This window comes from Haliotis cracherodii, unplaced genomic scaffold (assembly GCF_022045235.1).
Source record: "Haliotis cracherodii isolate W230 unplaced genomic scaffold, xgHalCrac1.p SCAF_15, whole genome shotgun sequence".
NCBI lineage: Eukaryota > Metazoa > Mollusca > Gastropoda > Lepetellida > Haliotidae > Haliotis > Haliotis cracherodii.
This window is the reverse complement of record NW_027266270.1, coordinates 33,930,703-33,948,985: the sequence shown is the minus strand read 5'-3', so window position 1 is coordinate 33,948,985 and position 18,283 is coordinate 33,930,703. Positions and strand designations below refer to the sequence as shown.

At 38.0% G+C, this 18,283-nt stretch overlaps 1 pseudogene; it reads right to left on the bottom strand.

Moving 5' to 3' along the window:
• LOC139462076 (uncharacterized) overlaps positions 1–8,240 on the bottom strand; it is a 37,357-nt pseudogene extending 29,117 nt beyond the window's left edge.
• Positions 8,241–18,283: the final 10,043 nt, after the last annotated feature.

The window sequence follows — 18,283 nt, the reverse complement described above, 5'->3', positions numbered from 1 at the left end:
AATGCCGAGCGCCAGACAGGGTAACATCAAGTACCATCTTTTAACGTCTTTTGGTATGATGAGGCCGGGATCGAACCCTGGACCTTCCGCTCCCCGGGCGGACGCTCTACCACTAAACCACGGAGGCGGTCACATTGAAAGGGGGACACAGTAACCTGAAGGGGTAGTGAGTGTGTATGGCTGTCTGTCTGTGCGTGCGTTTGTGCGTTCGCGTGTGTTGCTTAACTCAACACACCAATATTCAATTTATATGGCTGCAGTGTAAATAATCCCGTCTGGACCAAACAATCGACTGACTGATTTTATGAGTAAGAATATGCTGGTTGTAAAAGTCGACGTAATTGATTGGGGTGGTCAGGCTCGGTGACTTGGTACTCAGAGGGCAGCGGACGTTAACGTTGCTCATCACATCAAAAATGATCCAAACTTTAATATGTATAGGCTGCCGTAACATATTGTGGCTACTCTGTTGAACGCTGTTCACCCATTTGTCCTTGTTGTTTTGTCAGCACCGTCCTGGTGGGTTTGGGGGCTTGACTCACACATAAAGCTGACACGCCGTTATTGTGGAAATAATGTAAAAGCAGATGAAAACAAAGCCAACCATATTGAATTTGTTTTTTTCGTCAATTATTCGCCTACTTCAGAATGTTTTATTATGTAGTGTCACATGCAGTAAGTATGTAGCATGCGGATGTAGCAAATGGTTGATGCTTTTCTTTTACACTTCTAATTGTTTTTCTTATGAAACATCCTGCTTAGAGAAGCCACAATATAGATGTATTGTATTATCATATTTAAAGCACCATCAACACGGCGGCCGAATTGCATTTCTCATAGTTGCCCATAAGTCAGCTGTTTTCGGCATATATCAGTTCTGACCCGTGAAGATTCAGGGCTAGAATAGGTCTTCAGCAACCCATACTTGCCGTAAGAGGCGACTATGCTTGTCGTAAAAGGCGACTAACGGGATCGGGTGGTCAGACGCGCTGACTTGGTTGATACATGTCATCAACTGGTGTAAAACAGTTGGTCAGTTGCGTAATTCCGAGAAGCGCATGCACATTCCGCATATCGACGAGAAGCTGAGTGACCAGGCTAACCACGCGCAGGGTGGAACTAAAGTTTTCTCGCACTTTCAAATTTGCGATGCGATGAAATGACATAAGTCAGTTCACTAAGAATTGTAAAATTAATTTAATCAGTGTTACGCCAATATGAAAAAGTTGTATTTTTATGTTCCATGGGCATGTGGTCTTCAACTGAATAAAGATATCTAACAGGTATATCGGTGATTTGATATCATTCAATCGTGTACAATGTTGTGGAAAGACATTCAGGCAAGAAGTAGGCATCCCCAATTGTGCTCCCCTTCTTGCTGATCTGTTTTTTATGCGAAAGAATTGGAATTTCTGCTCAATAGTGAAAACAAGGGAATTTGGCCAAACGATGACCTGGTATCATTCAATAATCAAACAGCCAACTCCCCTCCACTGATTGACCCATCTGAACTAGGGATGAAGGCAACCAGTGAAACAGCTTCATCTGTTTCATATTTAGATCTGTCTCCAAAGGGCTGTATGACAAGAGAGCGGACTTCAACTTTCCAATAGTCAACTTTCTCTTTATGTCGAGCAATATTCCAGCTGCTCCTACCTTCGGTGTCTACATTTCACAACGTTTGAGGTACAATCAAGCATGCTCTTTTTTAAGATTCCAGATAGCGTTATACGACCCTTCAAAAGTTGTTTGATCAAGGTTACAACATTCAAGTCCTAAGTGAAGCTTTCCAAACGTTTTATGGTGGACATGTGGAGTACATTCCAAATTTGATGCAACATTGACAACAACTTTGCATTTGCATGTTTTTGACGGTGCCATCGGGGAAGCAGGATATGCTGACCTTTTCACCTGGTATCATCACTATTGGCCAGTGATCAATAAGCACATACAGTCGGAATCGTACAATGGACTCTACTTTCCGTTGATATTTCTCATGATTTAGTAAATGTTTTTTGTCGTTTTTTATATATGGATGCTATGTGCTGCTAATGTGGATTACGTTTTTGTTTACACTATATGCATGTCCTCAGAAAATGGAATTACATAACAATATAAGTTCATATTTTCAACATTCGTCAATGGATAGTGATATTAAATGCATAAATTCATTGTGTTGAGTGTACTTTCTATTATCTCACGAACCGCCGTCATACAGCTGTAATATTGTTGAGTGCGGCGTTAAACAACAAACAAAACAAATTTTATCTCATGATAATCTGTGGCAACTTTTATTTGATGTCTTACAATGAGCAAATTCTTTGTTTTTTTTCGTTCAGGTAATTTCCAATATGTAATATTTATTTGTGTATGCTAAAAGACGGTCGGTGGTTTAACCTCGCGTCTTGTGACGTGGATAACGTCACTTCAAACAGCTGATCTATGTCGTGGCCATTCAACATACACGTGGCTTTGGTTTCCAAAGAACTAAAAGTTTTATCTATGACCAGAACGTAGTACTAACTATTGTCACGACTTCCATGGTGACTGACGATGAATGAGACAATTTATCGCTTGACTAACCCCGAGCAAATTTGGCATGGTTCTGTAATGTGCATGTGTTAACATGAGTTTTTCATATGTGATTCAAATTATACTTGTATTCAACGACGATAATGAACATATGGTTGGGTGATTTCGTTGTGATATTTTAACAATTTCTCAGAACAATAAGTGTTTTTTTACACTACATAACCTATTGATAGTACACGATTTCCTATTAATTTAATATAATAACCTAATACGTCTATGCCAATTGATTAATCATTTTGTTATCGCGTTCTGCAGTGAATTACAATTGCGAATAATCCGCGGATAAGTTCCGAATAATCGACGGATTTGGGAATTTATGTGAAATCTATTTGGTTTTGTCATGGCACTTATTAGGAGGTTTAAAGAGTTGGTTGGTTGGTTAGTTTGTTGTTTAACGCCGCACTCAGCAATATTCCAGTTATATGACGGCGGTCTGTAAAAAAATCGAGTCTGGACCAGACAATCCAGTGATTAATATCATGAGCATCGACCCACAAAGTTGGGATCGATGACATGCATCAACAAAGTCAGCGAGTCTGACCACCCGGTCCCGTTAGTCGCCTCTTACGACAAGCATAGTCGCCTTTTACGGCAAGCACGTTAAAAGTATCACCCAGTCAACGAACATTAGATTCACATCGATTTTTCATTGTGGCGGAGCAAGTTGTACACTCATCGTTAGTAACCGAGTCACAGACACAGGCGACAACAAACTCAAACTACACACTTGGGTCTTCAGGATATTTCTAATGTAGAACCTTACATTGAAGGCATACACCGTGTACACTGTTGCGGGCATGTTCAGAAAAAAACGCTCTCTCATGAGATTTGTTAATAAATCCCACATTCTCTCACCAGTACGTTGTATAATACCTAGTCCAACTGCCCTGTTTCTGTTCGAACATGTGGACAAATGCTCATTAAGATAGATCCTTAAGAGTCAATATTTTATGCGATTTTAAAATTTGGCCAACGATTTGTTTAAATTACACATTAATTATGTTAGTAATTTATGTCATTACATACGGAGTGACCTTTACCTTCAGCCAAATCACTTGATTTGGTTATCAGGTCAGTTTACTCTTGAACGCAATGCCACTCGCCTTACAGCAAGTGTCTAATTACAGAGTCGGCCTAATTTACAGCAGTCTACAATACCTGCTCTCGCTATCATTATGTTATATTCAATCTGTCATACCAAGTGTTGGTATACCGATCTGAAACAATTAAGTAATTCAATATTTGATATGGACAAATACCTACAAGTAGTTTTATATAAATTGTTGTACATTCTCGTTAATTGTGGATACATCAGGCACAAAGACACAAAAAGAACGGATCTTGTCTATTGTAACCAATAGATTTTATTGGCAGTTTTTTGACAGCTTTATGGACGATTTCTCTTATTCACGTGCTCATTAGAATTTTCAGCACATTTAGATACTTCATATTAATAATGTCTTATAACAACATTGTTATTTTATAACGATTGGATCTTATAATTGATTGATCTATGCAGAGTCATACACATTGTAGGGGCAGCCGGGTAGCCAAGTGGTTAAAGCGTTAGTTCGACACGCCGAAGACCCGGGTTCGATTCCCGACATGGGTACAATGTGTGAAGCCCATCTCTGGTGTCCCCCGCCGTGATATTGCTGGAATACTGCTAAAAGCGGCGTAAAACCATACTCACTCACTCACTCATACACATTGTAACTTTTTCGATTTTTACCTCGATCAAATGATTGCTAATGAAGGACACTTACATATGACATTGCAAATACCCGGTACAGATTATAGCAGCTAAATGGGTCTATGTACCTCTATCTATAATGCTATATATATCGTCATACAAAACCCAAGGCCAACACCCATCCTTGATCAACTCGTGTTATTCCGGTACAAGCCGAATAGCGACTCGTGCCCCTACTTGCGACCGGGTTCCGTCTTAGCGCAAACGGGCATACCTAAAACAATTGTCAACTCGTTGCGTAATGGTTCACATATATTTCCCCATATATTATATACATCCCAGATGCAATTTAAAGCACATCGGGATAAGCGGAATTATGCAGTATGATTGAACACATTTATCTGTGTCTTGGTTATATTTTTAGATGCAAGACATATGTAAAATCAAAAGTTATTTCTGAGGGATTCTTTGACGAAATACTTGAAATCATACGCGCATTCTGATTGGTTTGTTGAATTTCGCACATAACATTCATCGATAGGGGGACCTATCTTGCAGGTTACGGAAAGGGGCGAGTGTTGACGAATGGGCCAACACCCCAACCCACCAAGATTATGTTAAATGGTGGGTCTCATAGTCCCCACGTTTCAGTCATATCAAAACTCAGATTTCTAAGGAGAGGCCATGCTGGAACAGGTGGCCTGCAAGCAATGAACCTGAAAATGTTAATCTCCTTATTTCCGTGTACCTGAAATTCTCTCTATTCATGCACTTCATGCATACACTTCATTCATAACATGATTTGTCCCAGCCTGTCCCTTGTGTGTGTGGCGCACATGCAATACCTGTAGTGAAAGGAGATATCGATTGGCGAGCCTCAAAACGCAATGTAAGGGGGACAATTCTTGCATCCTTGCAGTTATTCCATGTCTAAATCTGAAATACCTACCTGCCTACCAACATGTCGACCAGTTAATCCATGTCTAAATCTGAAATACCTATCTGCCTACCAACCTGTCGACAAGTTATTCCGTGTCTAAATCTGAAATACCTACCTGCCTACCAACCTGTCGACCAGTTATTCCATGTCTAAATCTGAAATACCTACCTGCCTACCAACCTGTCGACCAGTTATTCCATGTCTAAATCTGAAATACCTACCTGCCTACCAACCTGTCGACCAGTTATTCCATGTCTAAATCTGAAATACCTACCTGCCTACCAACCTGTCGACCAGTTAATCTACAGTTGTAAGTACTTTTATCAATGGGAATGTGAAAACAGGAATATAAGAAGAATAACACCACTGCATTACACATTCAATAAAATATTCTTTCTAATAGCAATTCTATATAATTTCTACGAAATAGTTAACATATATCCATTCTAATTCCATAAAGTTGAAAAGTTACAGAACTTTTTTGTAATCTTTATGATAGCACTGGCCTGTCGCCTAATGTGAAAACTCCATCTCTCCTACTCAATGTAAACAGCCAACAGCAAATATTTTTTATATATTTGTACAAAAGGAGTGTAATTTGTACTGTAAGCTAAGCAAAATCCCACACATGACGGATACTCTAAAACACAAGTAACCAATCTAAACTCAAGATCACAAACCACGATGTAAACAAACATAGAGCAGATTATTAGCTTCTCCAAACATCAAAAGGCTATCGCAGAACGTTTAAGTTTGGACACTATAACTTCGGCTGCACAATGCCTGGTCCAATGAAGACTGTACAGCCCCCATTTTATAACCAAGTTTATATCAAAATACTGTTTGTACTGGCCATGCCCTCTAACACACAACTAGTCTAACTGAACTACCAGTCACGCTGTAATCAAACTGTTGGTAAAATATTTCATTTGTCATACTTTTATAATGGCTAAAGCAAATCCCATAACTTCAACCGTGATGTGAATGGTCATCCTTACATTTGACGGCCACCAACGTGAAGTGATTAAACAAAATACTGACAGTATTTTACCCTGCTTCAGTAATCTGATACATTCGTAAACCATAACAAGATAGGTCTTCTATGTTCAGCCACAAGGCTTTGGTTGCAATATGAATGAAATATCTCAAGTCTATACATCCAATGTACTAAGTGTATTATGGTTTGTTGTTAAGGTGTATGCCAATATTGTGGCAGATCTCATATTGTTCGACACAAGGCTCACCTGTAACCTGACTGGTATACCGAGTGTCGATACACATCCCACGGTGTTGTGTCATGTTATGAGGAGAACTACTCCCAGATCTAAGTCAAAGACTTATACTAAAGCAATCATATGAGATATTTCAGTATGTCATCGTTGTCCCTATTGAAGCATATTTTGTGACATGTTTCCAAAAGCCTTTATGAATGGTCCCTTGTACAGAAACTGCAAAAGACAATGCATATGAAATCTCTGTAACAATAAGTATTTAATGGTACAATACATCCTAAATGTGAACAAAAACGCCCCGTAATATTATTCTGATGCTGACAAGATTTTACACCAAATCGCTTCTTCGGTATAAGGCTGTAGGTACACTAACGTCGAAGGTGTTCCAAGTTGTCAACTAACCTGAGACTAAAAGTATAAAACCTGGACCCTACGTTTACTCGTGAGATGTATGTCAGTACGTGTGCTCTGCTTGAAGTGCTTGCTCAAGGTCCATCCCACATTCAGAATATTGCTGTTATCTCGTTGCTGCTTTTCTTGCAGAGATTAATTCTTTACAGATGTACCATTTGTCTCGTCAATGGGGTAAGGGAAACAAACATCTCATTCGACACCCCCTTCTATGTCGTCATGTGTATATCACTTGAACTTTCCATCATCCAAGGGATGGAATTTGCCCCAGGTAATGGCAGCTATCTCTGTTTGGCTTGTTTACATATGGATTCGCAGGGTGCTTCAATTATCCTGTGATGTTGTCACTCCTCACAATGTGATGTATTTTCATTCGCAATTCATTTATTAAAGTTCATGTGTAGTTGCTTGGTATGCAAAAAATAAAAATAAAAATAAAAATAATAATAATAATAATAATACATTTTGAAGTATTACTCTGTAGAATATTTCCATGCTAAACGCTTGATATTTCACTTAGAATTTCTGTTAAACTCATATCAGAATGCATGCTGCTTGAAGTGTAAGTACTGTTCTTGAACTGTAAATAATGAACATTATTTTAAATGAGAGTAATTATTGTTCTCCTATTAATAGAAAGTTTATACTCATCCTCGACGGTTGGTGAGCTGGGAAACATTTACATTAGATAAATGTCAAAAGAGTGCCAGTCACGATCATGCTTTAGTAAGTGAAGATGTGACACCTTCACCATCACCTGATCTCCAGCATCTAACTGAGCCAGTCCACTAGCATCACTCGGGTACTCCAGGTGAGCTCCGTCGTTGATACCCTCTTTACACTCAGTCACGGCATTCTCAAATAACACGACCTGTGTCTGTCTGGAGGCGCTATAGCGGACAACCTGCTGCTGGAATGTTTGGAGTGGCTTATCGTCCTTCTTGTTGTCCTCGACGTAGAACTTGACATGACTTGTGATGTGGTACACTCCTGCTGCCGGTACTGTGATGGAGCCGTTTTCGTAACTCATTCCATTGTACAGGAGCTTTCTGTCCGAACCATCAGGATTGGCCCAATTCCTCAATGTTGTCAACTGAGACCCATGACCTAAATCGATAATAATCGCTGTTCATGACACCAAAAAGGCTATTCATTTGTTGACTGATAGAGGTGCGTTGTTTATCAGACATCCTTGACTATGTCATCGAAACATAACACATAATGCATTACAAAACATCAGCAATGATAGAAATTGTATAATAGAAGATCGCATACCCGTAACTACTATGTCAAAGTCAAGGCCAGAAAAATGTGCAACTGGTTTCAGCAGGTTCAGAAGCTGCAAATCTGGATGGACATCCCCAACACCCCCATCATCTGAAAGTTGATGGAAAATGTATGTTATTAAAGGATATGTCGTTGGCTAATGACACCAACATGACACACTCCTAACTATTCCCTCATGACAGGTACCTTGCAATAAATGCACGGGTTGAATACTGAACGTGAACATAATCATAATTTATGTAGGTGCATTAGGTTTCATGACAGTGGAAACATCAATTAAACTTCAACTACACAGGGACTATATCTGTTTCATTTTATCACCGATTATAATTTCTTAAACCATTCTGACAGTAATTGCCAATGCTATTGTACACCATGCCTACTCAGTTTCATAATTGTTTAATAATAATTTTAACCCACCTGAGCTAGAAACAGAAGATACAAGTAAAACCTCATGTGTTCCATCCTTATGTGCAAAGAGATTCAGAGGTACAAAACACTTTCCACAGCACTGTTTAGCGAGAGGGGTGACCTCAACTTTTCAGTATGTCAAGCAATATTACAGCAGCACCAGGCTACATTTCACAACGTCTTTCTATGAAGATGTCACAGAGCGTCATACGACTCTTTCTAAACATTTGTTTGATCAGGTTTACACCATTCAAAGCCTTTGCTAAACAGTGTTGAGTATATTCATCATGTAAACATATATCATGTCATTTCTAGTTATTCAAAAGAAATGACAAGCCCTTAATTTCCATGTTCATGGGAAATAATCTGCTCAAAGCAGCGTCAATTGTACGATCATAAATCATAAGCATTAGTTTATCAAAAATCTCTATAAAAAAGTGATAATACCAAGCGTTCGCAAAAAGGCGAATCCTGTCCCACACCTGTGGCACCTGTCACAAACTACATCCAAATGCAAGCCACTTTCTTTCACCTGATAAAACACGTGAACATGGTGCATGTCAAACTAGGGTACAAATTTGGAAGAAGACATTGAATAAACTCACCATAGTGTCCGTTGTCAAAACATTCTTCAACCTCAAGAGTCCGTAGACCTCGACAAGATGATTAACAAGCATTAGTAAATTGTATAATTTATCTGATCAATCATATTTTTTTACGATATAGCTCTTATGTTAACAAGCAATCCTAGACGTTGGCCTGGGTGTTGACGACGACGTTGCCGCAGTCTGTTGGACAAGGGTGGGAAAGGGTCTTTTATCTGACAGGGCTGGTTTGAAGCTATTATTATTATCATCGTTATTATGATGTACATATTAAAATATAAAATGCAGCAAAGAGGGTTTGGGTGATCCTGGCACAGTCATCAGCTCAGGGCCCTTGACCCCTCTACACGCAGCCCACTTCTCCAAGGAAGCGCTGCCTAGTCAAAACGATCCAGAACATTTCGGAGAATATGAAGACTCCCCAACACTGCAGCCTTCTGCATTACCCAGGTTGTCAGGAGGGCTGTATTCCTGGTAGCAAACCCGGGGACTCTCCCAATGTCAGTCAACAGATTGGGGGGGTACCAAACCTAAGGCACCGAGAACAATGGGGAGTCGGACAACTTGGTACTTGGGATGTAAGTGTGACATTTCGAACGCGAGGTCTGCATATTTGCCATGTTTTTCCTCAATCTTGTCAATGACATTTGTGTCAATAGGGAAAGAAAATTCAATAAAATATATGATTTCATTGGATTTATCAAAAAGTACAAGTTCGGGTTTGTTGGCTGGATGCGTCTGAGGCTGTATACGGGTCTATTCCAAAGAATTTTGTATTCATCATTTTCCATGACGCCCTCTACAAATTCCGGGTCGTACCATGGATGGACCTCTGTGTCAATACCACAAGCGTGGCGAAGACGGTAATAAAATGATCGAACCACTCCCATCATGTCGCTTAAGATACTGTGTTTGTGCCAAAGCTGGGCATCCACTGACAATGTGTTGGACAGTCTCATTAAATTCATTACATAATCGACATTTCATATTTACATTTTGATGTAAAATCACACATTGACGGTTTCGATCGGGAAGTGACTGGTCCTGAGCAGCAAACAGAAAGCCTTCTGTTTAAACTTTCAAGCCAGCTGACCTCATCCAAGAGAAGGACTCTGCAGGGCTGCTGGCCAATTCAACACACTGCACATAGACTCGATGAAGTAGTCGTTCAGATAGCCTGAGCCGAGTCTGAGCCGATTTGATATGGCACTTCGCTTGGTTGACATTCATTTCTGTACCGTCCAGCAGTACAAAAACATCAACATAATCAACACTGACATTGAGATAATGCCCACATTATTATTATTATTATTATTATTATTATTATTATTAATACCTCATGCAATAATGATTTCCCTTCTGATCCAGTCAGATCCTGTTTCTTAATGTTTGATGACAATGTTCTGCATGTGACGAGTACTGCCACCACTCCAATAATTACGTTGAGGGTAACCAAAACAGAAAGAAAACAAGTCCATTTTGTGGCTTTTTTGTTCCTCCCACGTGTGCACTCAAAATTACAAGCCACTGAAAACAAACGTTAAAAAGGGTTAGATATGATAGATCAAAAAATTCTAAAACACTTTTTTAACATCAAATATAGGTCAACTAGCACTCTTAAAATCATACGGAGATTCCGGGTCAGTATATACCCGAGTACCATGATTGAATCGTGAAAGTTGGCATAGAGTAAGACTGGTTGTGTTAGCTCGTGCGCCGACAGCGCCGCACTTTGATCATGGTGTCAAGTGCCTGGTCCGGACAATATGCAGACCTCAGTGGTGTAGCTTGAATACTGATTGCGGCGTAACACAAATAGGTGAACAGATACCATAACAATACAAATTATTAGTATTACATTACTCTGACGAGCTCAAATCCCATATTCCCTGATAAAGATCCTTTTCTTGTTTGCACCATGCCTGAGATCATGGTTTTCACCAAATTTAGGCTTTTCTCACACATTTCAAGCATTTATTTGCAATTGTCTATGTATATATGCATTGTAATTGCTGGTGTTTTTTGCAATTAAATCTATGCTTTGTAGTTGGTTGCAATATTACATATTGGTTGATATAATTTCAACAACCATATTTGGAAATGAAGTTAAATGTAATATTTTGTGTAAAGGTATCAGTTTGGAAATGTATTAGCCTTTTTGGTGTTGGGTTCAATAATACCATTCTCCCTCCTGGTAGCACAGAATAATATTACATTTTCCATTATGTTCTGCATTAGTTTGTTGAGGCGACATAAGCGGTATACATATTTTTTATGTTAGTTGTTAGTAGTGAGCTCTACAAACAGTCTAACGTCGATAAAATGAATATTCGAATTATACATTTACATAACAATTTGAAAGAAATATTTAATGAACGTAAAGGTGTTAATGATACGTATGAAAATTCCTCTCTCAAATAAAACAGTTCGTGTATGAGTGTATATCCTCAAAGTGTAAAACTATTCGCCCTTCGTACAAACAATGGTTTGATAATGACCTCTGAAGAGAACGTCGCTCTCGACACCACTGTCGAAAAAAAAGGCATTTAAAACTGCTGAAATAAGCAATTTCGTCACTTACGAAAGGGAACGAAACACATTTTATAATATGACAAGTCCGCAGTTGTAAGTGATCGCAATCATTAATTTTATCACACTGACTTTAAAAGTCTGTTCTGTATTCCGTATTCTAACCGATAACGCTAAGCAAAATTTGAATGCATATATTCAAGTAAAGGCTCAGCCTACACTTAAATACATCTGAATCATAATTTACAAATTATTTGACATTTAAACCATTTCCTTTGGCAATAAAGCTAATTCCATTTCGAAAACCGTGCCACCACCTGCCTATTGAAAAGGAAAGATTGACTAAAATACCAATACATAAACGGAAATGTAAATTATGTAACATTGGTGATATTAGCGAGACATTCCATTATTTCTTTTTAATGAAAATATTTCAATGAAGGGAGACAGCTGTACATATAAAAAATATTTAGAAAGACAAAACATGTTGAAATTCAAAGCACGTAATTGCACCAAACTGACTATTGTTAATCTTTACTGTACATAAACGGATTCTTTCAAACATAATTGAAATATGGTCAGAAATCGAAGAACGCTTATTAAACTTTCATACATCACTGATATTTTTATATATTGTCCCATTATCGTTTATAAAAAATCCATATTGCATTTGCAAACTTCAAACTGAGGATTGTCAGCAACATTTAACAAATGTAAAACCTCACACATCATCAATAGAAATTCAGTATTCTGGTTATTGAATTGTATTTAGTATGTCATCGATCGCTACCGCCAGGACCGAAGCTCTTTGATTCAACCACTGGGCTTCCAGCAAATATGAAGACCTGAATCACTCAAAGTTTCCCTCCCACACTGGGGTGACACTCTGAAAAACAAGCTAAAATGCTGTTCAAAGCGGCGTTATACCAACTACCCACTTTCTGGACTTAATAATAGTGACATAATTCTATTTCATTGTTGTTTCAATATCATAATCAAAGATAAGATTAACCATTCAATTAATATGAATTCGCTTTTAAAAAGGAAACTGGCAGACGACACTGACAACATGGATAGTGAAGCTACTTGGTTCCGGTACTTTAGGTTGTAACGAAGAAGGAGATATTGACAGAATGCTGAAATACTATACTCTAGTTTATGGTATTGTATTTAATCTAGTTTTTGCATTCCACAAAAAGGTGATAGTTGGACTCATGAGGGAGATTTTGAAATACTTTGATATTTCTCGGCATGTAATACTCTTGATACATTAATATGGCATTAGAATTCCATCGGAATCTATCTGAGAAATAAGGTTGCCAAACTTTACTAAGAAAAAAATAATATTATGATAATAAACGCAATTTAAAACAATAATAATCACAGTACTTACTTTTTCTGCAAACTCCGAAACAGTGAATTCTAAACTTCTACTGGTCCATTATGCGCAATGGTCGACCAAGGCTTCTTTTAAAATATATTTGTGAAACACTCTCAAATAATAACAATACCATTCCGAGTCATATATTTTGAGCATCTGTGGGACGAGTTGGATCGACGCGTTCGCAGAAGGAATCCACCGCCCCAAACACTTCCGGCGCTTCTTGATGCACTTCAGAATGAATGGCAGCACATCCAACAGCGTGTTATTGACAACTTGATTGCATCTATGGGTCGTCGGTGTCAAGCGGTGATTGATGCACGTGGTGGGCACAACCGATACTGACATTTTCTGTACCCCTGTGACATTAACTGTATCGTGTACGTGTGTCTGTCTAGGTGACACGATTAATGTTTTGAACATTGTGTACACTGATCTTCAAACAGTGTTTCAATTATGGTTTCTGTGTCCTATTTTGAAACAATCGCATTATATTATATTTTGAAAGTCAGTGTCAAGTTTCTTTTTTTGAAGAGTATATAAAGAAACATCAGCTAGAAGATTAAAACATTGATTTCCAATGGGGTTGCTAACTATTTGCCTTAATGTCTTTTCACCAGATGTTATCGTTGAGTAGGTTCAACATTTCACATATTAAAGTTATATTTGCTTTCAATGTTTTACAAATGAATTGTGTAAAAAGTTGAAAAATCAAATGTTTTGACAGAATTGGACTTGGTATTAAATCTTTGGGGATTCGGTTGTACATATGCTGGACCCACCAATATATCTTTCTTTGTATAGATTTTTATGGAGCTTTGGAATCCAGTACAAAAGACGAATGGAGCTCGGGTTTCAGATAAATACAGCGACGAAACCCTTTCCATATCCAGTAGAAATCTCTGCATAAAGAAGAGTGATTTGTACGAGTCGGACGATATCCTGAGCATGTGTTTATGAATCACTATAAAATAGTAATGAGACCAGGTGTTCGCGAAAAGGCGAGCGTTTCCTGTCCCACCTGAGGCAACCATCACAAAAACATATACAAAGGCAAGGCAATTGTTCACCTGAAAAAACACGGGAACATATGGTACAAGTCAAAATAGGGAATTGCATCGGACATCATTTTTGTCACTGGAAATGTCCTCCACATGTCTACCATAAAACTTTATGAAAGATTTATTGAGGCCTTGAATGTTGTAACCTTGATCAAGAAACTTCAACAAGTTTCGTATGACGCTCTTTGAAATCTTGGTAGAAAGAGCCTGCTCGAATGTATCTCAAAAGTGAAATGTAATCACCAAAGGGTGGAACTGCTGGGATTTTGCTCGATATGAAGGGACACTGATTATTGGAAAGTTAAAGTCATCCCTTTTGTCATACAGTCTTGTTGAGAGTGTTTTGTCACTCTGAATCTTTATGCATAGATCTAAATATGAAACAGATGTGCAGTCTCACTGGTCTCCTTTATTTCTAGTTCAGGTGGGAAAATCAGAGAAAGGGAATGGGCTATTTGATGGTTATTGAACCATATCAGATCAGCGATATGCTTGAATCTGAAGTTAAACTTTTTGGCCAAATTACCTTGTTTTGACTTTGCCAATCGGAGCAGAAATTCTGATTCATATACATAAAGAAACAGATTTCGCAAGAAGGGGGGCACAATTGGTGCCAATGGCGATGCCTTCCTCTTGCTTGATTGTCTTACCCCCAAATTTTATGTAGATGTTATCAATGAGGAAGTCCATAATTTCACATACTTTTTTCTCAGTAAACTTCAGATGGTATTTGCTTTCTGATTCCTAACTGAATCTGTGGGCACCATGTTTTTTAACAAAGGTCCATGGATAAAGAAATGAAGATTTTCCTTAAGTTTGTCATGTGGGATAGTGGTGTACAAAAGTTGAAAAATCAAATGTTTTGACAGAATTGAACTTGGTTTTTTGTTGCAAAAAGTCAAGCAAATCTTTTGAGTTTTTGAGAATCAACTTTTTATTTATTCCACTTGTCTCAAATAATGTCTGTGAATATAAAAAGGCCCTGCCCTGGTTGTATTAAGGATTATGGTTAGTCTTTGAGACAGGGATTTGGTGTTTCATTTGCTTGACCCAGCAATATATCTCTCTTTGTGCGGATTGTTATGGAGCTTTGGAATCCTGTACAAAAGAGGAATGGGCAAGTCTACAGGTTTAAGAGTCAAACTAACTCGTGCTCTAAGTGGCGTATCAACGTTAATAAGAATACAAAGATTGTGCATTTTCGAAATAAGTCTATACATCCAAGCTGGTGTGAAAACGAGACTTTAGACTACGCAAAAGCCTCTAAGTCCCTTGGCTTGTGGTTCGAGGAGTATCTGAACATGAAGTTTACTATAAAGGAGATCGCTTTTCTGGGCGCTCCAGCTCTGCTTATTTCCAAATATTACAAGTCTTGTGACATGGCTTACAAAGTTTTCACAAAACTGTATGAATCAAATCTACAACCAACCCTGCTGTACGGAACGCCAATATGGGACTTTACAGCAACAGAGAAATTAACAACATACAAAACAGAGCCTGTCGATCTTTCCTTGGCGTTTTATGTACAAAATAGAACACTGCGATTCAAGGTGAAATGGGTTGGTCCTCATGCCTTGTAAAACAGAGACTTGAAACATTCAGATATTGTTTTTTTTTAAAGTCAACAGAAGCGGAGATGATAGATAGACTGGCACACATATTTTTCGAAGATAGCAAAAGAAGACAAAAAATCGTTTTTGAACACTGCCATTAAATTAGCCAGCAGCTGGATATCCACGACTTGATATTTATGCCAGGCTCAACTCAGTATGTGATATCTCATAAAGAAAAAACTCAAGATAATAGATGAATAGACTTCCTTTGAACAACAGTGGGACGATACATCGAATCCTCAGCATGGAAATAAGTTACGCAACTACCGTCTTTTAAAAAAAAGATCTTGTCCCGGAAATATACTTGCAAACCATTACATCCTGGATTCTCAGAAAATAGATCCGTCCAGACTACGTTGTGGAAGCCTCTCCCTCCACGTGGAGACAGGTCGGCACAATAGACCTCCCCATCCCTTAAGAGCTCAGAACTTGTTATTTTTGTAACAAAGTGGAAACAGAAGTTCATTTGGACCTAAGATACAACATTAATATATCTTGTTACAATTCTACAGAACCTAAAGATCTATTCATTAAATTGTTATATGAAAAAAAAACCTAAGCGCATCAAATGTATTGCTTCTATATTAAGAAACATGTTTTTTAGACGACAATCATTCATATAGTACTTGCATTGTTTATTGTTCTACACCATTTACTAAGGATTATACCACTGTGAATAGTATTTTATCGTACATAATGTAATAAATAAGTAGTGTCTCGTAAGCTAAGATATGGCTGGATGTTAAACATATTTCTTGTGTGCTATGAAAGTTTTAACTATGTGTGTAATATCCCCTCTTGACCATTACAGGCGCCGCATGTGATATCTGCTGCAATTGGGAGGTAATGTTGAAATTTTCTCACTTTTTACTTAAAACATAATTTAACTGTACAGACGTAGGTGATTTTAAAACAATCCACCGATTTTTGCGTAAAATGTAATTGATTTATTTATTTATTTATTCAGTTGTATGTGACCATCACACCGAAAGCGCGTGGCAGATCATGGCAATACGCTCTAAATAAATCAGGTTAAAATTTAAATATATACTTTTCAAAAGAAGTTAAGAAGACTATGGTTAATTAGTCATGGCTGATCGTTTTGCAAAAATACAATCTTATAATTTTGGGTGTTCTATAACTTGTTTTCGGTAGTATATGATGTTACAGTGTGTCATAAAGTTGTCCGTAAATGTTCTTTTTGACATTTGATGTATGTATAACTTGAATTGTGTTTCTTGTCTTGTGCAAATCTACAAATATATGTACTTGCATATAGTAATTTGATAAACACCGCTGTGAGTGAGTGAGTGAGTGAGTGAGTGAGTGAGAATGGTTTCACGTCGCTTTTAACAATAATCCAGTAATATCACGGGTAACACCAGAAATGGGCTTCACACATTGTATCCATTTGGAGAATCGAACTGGGTCTTCGGCTTGACGATCGAACGCTTTAACCACTAGGCTACCCCACTGCCCCCATCGCTGTGGCGTTACCACAGTTGATATGTGTACTTGTGTAAACTACACATATGGAGAGACATAATTAGTGTGGCCACTATATGAAATGCATTAGTATGATTATGTATAACATATATTAAATCAGCTATAATTGTAATATGTTATGTATATCTTAAGTATAGTTTTGTCAAAATTATGTATGTGCGCACGTGCGTGCGTGCGTGCGTGTGTGTGTGTGTGTGTGTGTGTGTGTGTCCGACTCATTGTCTGTGTAAAAAGGTAGTAGATAACTATATAACTCACATCAGAACGCACAGTTGTTAACCATACAGTTTAAATGGATAGAGAATTGCTGCATAAATATGTATATTCCTGCCTGAGCCTATACTATAATTGGATATCTAGTCTCTCCTGGCGGGAAAGTTAAACTTTACTTAACAAGCTCTTTAGCATTAAATTTAATTCCCGAAGACAGTTTGATCGAAAGTCATTATAAGAAACGAGTTGTTTTAAAACTATTTACTACGCATTTCATTTCTATTGTCCAAGGAATGGGGTTACGGGTTAATGATGCTCTCGAACATGACTATGAACAAAATGAAAATATGAACAGTGACTGTCTGTATTCAGTGAATCTTGTTTATTTATTACACTACAAGAAAATATACTAGCTAAACGAGAAATAAATACGTGTATATTTTGTAACATATTTATATACTACAAGATGTTTAAAAAATCTAATCCTAAGAGGCAAAATAGCGGTGAGAATTACAGGAATGGATCACTAAATATCAGCAAAAACCGTTTTAATGTACGGCATTATGGGAAATATCGCTCTATCGCTTTCTCGCTTTATCGCTTTATCGCTTTCACGCTCTATCGCTTTCTCGCTTTCTCGCTCTATCACTTTCTCGCTTTATCGCTTTCTCGCTCTATGGCTTTATCGCTTTCTCCCTCTATCGCTTAATCGCTTTCTCGCTTTCTCGCTCTATCGCTTTATCGCTTTATCGCTCTATCTCTCTATCGCTTTATCGCTCTATCGCTTCTTCTAATGACTAACCATAGTC